Below are 4,614 nucleotides of genomic sequence, written 5' to 3' on the forward strand. Positions count from 1 at the left end.
TGGGAGGTGGTGCTCCCTGGTACACAGAAAGGAAGGCACCACTAGGTCACACACGTGTCCGTGTCAGGCTTCTGGGCTCCCGAACCTCCCAACCCTGGAGCCCAGCGAACCTCTACTACACTGCGTAGTCTCGGATGTTCTGTTATCGGGACCAAAAATGGATTGAGCCACCAGTCAGCTGAAGGAGTAGAGAATCACCGCGAAGGACGGAGCACCAGGAAGGGGATTTTAAGATTTGATGACTGTTAGTGTGACAAGTTGTATAGAAGGCGGCTAAATTAATTAAATTTTCTTAAAAACATTGCCCAAACATTTGATGGAACATACGTGTGTAATATATATTTTCATACAGGTATATATGTGCATATATAGCATATGACAGTTTGATTGACTTGCCACTGTTCTTACTCTCCTCATAGTGGCTGTGGAGTCGCCCGGCTTTGGCCCTCACTAGAGCACCCTGTGGGCCCGAGCCCTTATTTCTGAGCACTTTCTTCCCTCCTGCCTCCTCTGGGTGGGGAAAGCACACTTTTCTCCTCAGAGCCCTGGTTCCTTGTGGCTTTCCTGGACTGCTCATCTGCAGATGCTCCTGAAAGTTACTTTTGAATACTGCATTGTAAGATGGCAATGTAATTTTTGTGCTATTTTTAAAATATAATGAACAGGTATCTTTTTTTTTTTTTTTTCTTACAAGAAGCACAAGGACATTAGAAAAATCCAACAGCTAACCTCACTTACTTCGCTGCCTGGGGGACTCTCCAAGGGGCACCTCTCTCTCTAGGTCTCCCTGTTCAAGGCCTCCTTCCCCATCCACTGAGCTGCTTAGGAGAGGAGGCAGTCTTTGGGGCTTGCTCCAGAGGCTTAACACTGTGCATGGAGGTTGGGGTGGACATTCTGGGAACGTGGAAGCACTGGGCATGAGGGGTGGATGAAAGGGTGGCTTCTCCTCCGCAGAGCCGTCAGGGCTGGAGGGCCTTCTTGAGTGGGCTCCATGGTGGCGTTGGTGGCAGAAGGAAGGGCTGCTTCCCAGTGACGACGGGCCGTGGGTCAGTCTCCCTGATGTCCACCGGGGCCGAGCACTCGGCCTACTGTAGAGCCTTCCAAGGTGTTGGGCAGATGCTAATGCAATGGGTGGGCGCGCCGACGCCTCACACAGATAATTCAACCTGCAGAAGGTCAGCGCTGTCCCACTGAGGTTGTCTGAAGGTCACGGGTTTGTGCAGAAACCATACATCAGTTTGTCTATTTAAAAGAGCTGAGAGGCTGAGGTCCCAGGAGGGGCAGTGGTCTGGTCCAGGTGTGACCAGGGTCCAAGGTGCTTGGCCTGAACCACACGCGTTGCTCACTCCATGCCTGTCCTGCCGAGTGAGCGTGTGGGCGCAAGGGGGAGGCTAGGCACCTGCTCTCGGCAGATACTGAGACTTACAAGGGGCAATTTCAAGGAGAGTAACCAGGCCTCTACAGTGACATCACCTGGCCTCAGTAATTACCAACCTACGACGGAGAAGGTGGCATTATACCGGGCTCTGCTTCTTCATTATTTGGAAGCTGACCTTAAGACATATTTCTTTGGTCCTAAATATCTCAGTATGTACCACAAGAGACAGAGTGCTTAAAAACTCATTGTAACACCATCATTACTGCTTATACAACTAATGTCAATTCTTTAGTGTCAGGACCTTCAAGTCACCTGGTGACTCAGGCATGGCAGAGGTCCGCTCTGGGCACAGAGCAGTGACAGTGGGGAAGCAAGCACTGCACAGGGGAGCCATAGCTCCTGCTACCGGAGGGTGAGTGGCCTGCTCCCAGATGAACTCCATGACGCCTCCTCAGAGTCAAAAGTGTGTCTGGCTCGGAGAACCATAAGCAGAGAGAAGACGCAGCGAGTGCAGGAGGAGGTATAGCGGCGGGGAGACGGGGCGGGACAGGTGCAGCATATCTGCAGAGAAGGTTATTTGCAGGCGCTGCCACCTATATTTTCTTCTCAGAGCCTCCCCCGAACCATGTGGTCAGGAGAGTCAACTCTAGTTTCTTGCCTGTCCAGTGGAGATAGTCCTGCTTCCTGCAGAGGAGATCCCCACGGCTCCCCACTGCTGTGGGGCCAGGCTGCTCTGCAGCCCTCACGGGCCCTCCTACACCACCTGCTCTTTGTCCCTGGCCCTGTTCTGCATCAGGTCTGCTGTCACCCCCACCTGGCATGACTGTGTTAGCTGGGCCATGTGAGGACTCTGACTGGTACAACACCACGTGCCATCTGGGGTTGGTCCTCCCAAATAGGTATTTCTTTGGCTAAAGCCCTACTTTATCTCTCTCCAGCATGCAGAAAGGGACTGTCAGGTAATGGCCTGCGAATGTTTTAGCACGTTGGTCAAAAGTCAGTAGGAGAAAGGAAGGCTTTGCAGGCTTGCCACCACCAGGCTGTCCCAGGAAGGCTCTTCACGGTGCAGAGCAGGCTCCAGCAAGGAAGCTCTGTGAGCGTCTTCCGTCCCTCCTCCTCGTGATGGCAACTGGTAACAGCCTTCTTGCAGCCTCCTTCTCTTTACAAGAGCAACCTCCTGGCAGCATTGTCTTTTACCAACAGCACAAACAGTTCAGAGATTATGACTTTGTGGGAAGAAACGTGACTACTACATTCTCCTGCAACACGGGACTTCTGAACCTAGCTACACAACTGAATGAGAACCTGAAAAATAGCACAGGAGGATGAACGAATGATTTTACCCAAATAGAGTCACGCTCCGTATAACCAGGCAGGTCTGGCCAATGACAACCCACCACTTAGGTGTAAATGACAGCACGAGCCACGCAGCGTATGTGTGTAGTAGGTTACACCGCCTGGGTAAGTGTACTGCGTGCAGTTTCCACGGGGACGAAATCACCGAACTAAACACTTTTTAGAACACATCCTCATGGTTAAGCAAAGCAGGACCGTGTTAGTATACAAGAAAGTCACAGTCAAGCCACCTAATAGCAACAAGCAGAGCCCACCGAGGCCAGCCCTTCTTTCTCCTGCCCACCCGCCCGTTCATCCTTTTGTTACAGTCCCCCGTTATCATCAAGGCCTGGGCTCACTCCAACCAGAAGCCCGAAGGCAGGGCTGCCTTCTGCTGCAGTCCGCTCAGGTGAGATCTGGGGCCATCAGATCTGCCTTCCTGGACACTGAGGAGAGTGAGGGCTGCACAAGACAGTAAACACCACGTCTTCCCTGTTCTCGTGACTCATCTGACGCCAGGAAATGACATTTCTCAGTTGGGACTCGGTGTAGTGCCAACAGGCCTAGGACCGCACCACCCACGCACTCTGCTGTCATCTGTCCTGTGTCCACTTGTGTTCGGCTTTCTCAGGACCTTTGTCACTTGTTTTGTGCCTCACTCCCTGGCCCAGTCAGGCTGAGCTGCTGTAACCGAATGCCGCAGACCGAGCGACTGGATACTCACTCTGTAGTGTCGTGGGGCTGGGAGCCAAGCTCAGCGAGCGGCAGCTGCGGCCCTGGCGAGGGCCCTCCTTCCTCTTCCTGGCATGCAGGTGGCCTCCGCTCTGTCTGCACACAGCTGAGCGCAATCGTCTCCTATTTCTACAGCAGGGCGCTCATCTCAGTCACATGGGCTCCATCCTTACCACCAAATCTCCCCATGGGCCCGAGGGGACAATGACACTCAACCCAGGACATATCCCTGTAACTTGTATGCCTGTATCTTAGGTTGGGTTTCCCAAAGGCAGACCTTGGAAAGAAAATCTATTTATGAGAAAACCTATTGCAAAATGCTCCCAGGAAGAACTTGTGGAGAGGAGGAAGGGAAGGAGCCGGTGGGTGTGACTCCACACTCCAGGGATGTGCAGCATCAGTGTGAGTCTGGCCTCAGCGTTGCCCCCCACAGGCAAGGACTGGCTGAGATGGTGTCCCACACGCTCAGTGGTGACAGCTGTTCCATGCTCTGAGCTCCCAAGTGGGCCTGGAAGCTCAGGTCAGAAGCCCACAGAACAAGGCAGGAGGCGACTGAGCACAGAAGCCTCTTGGGATCTGATGAGGGTGAAAGTAGGAACAGAATTGACAAGGATGCTATGGACCCCCAGTCATTAAAGAATTTTGTTTTTAATCTTTTATTTGGTGCAGGATCTCGCTATGCAGCTTAGACTCATAGTGATCCCGTTTCAGCCTCCCCAGTGCTGGTTGCAGGCGTGTGCCACCACTCCTGGTTTCAGGCTGGTGCATCTGGGGTTCCAGACCAGCACAGCATGTGGTACTGGGGATGGAATCCGGGTCCTTGTGCTTGCCAAGCAGATGCTTAGACCGCTACCTACCCAGCCCCCCAGTAGTCCTTTTACTGTGCACCTATTCTCGCCTTCCTGGACACTGGCTTCTCTGAGGTGAAGACTTCTCCGGGGTGAAGCGTCCTTTGTATCCCCGTAATATTTCCACAACACCAACGTCTTCCACCGAAGCTGGCTTGGTGACAATGTGACCTGTCAGTCTGTGTACTGTGCCCACCCATCACATCGTTAACTTGACTGGATTAAGCAATGCCTTGCGCGGAATTCAAGCACACTTCTGGCTGTATCTCTGGGCGCCCTTGGGGTGGCCCTGGGGGTTCCTGTCCCTTTCTTCTTCAGCAC

The sequence above is a fragment of the Octodon degus genome, unplaced genomic scaffold, assembly GCF_000260255.1.
Source record: "Octodon degus isolate 3935 unplaced genomic scaffold, OctDeg1.0 scaffold00210, whole genome shotgun sequence".
Classification (NCBI taxonomy): Eukaryota; Metazoa; Chordata; class Mammalia; order Rodentia; family Octodontidae; genus Octodon; species Octodon degus.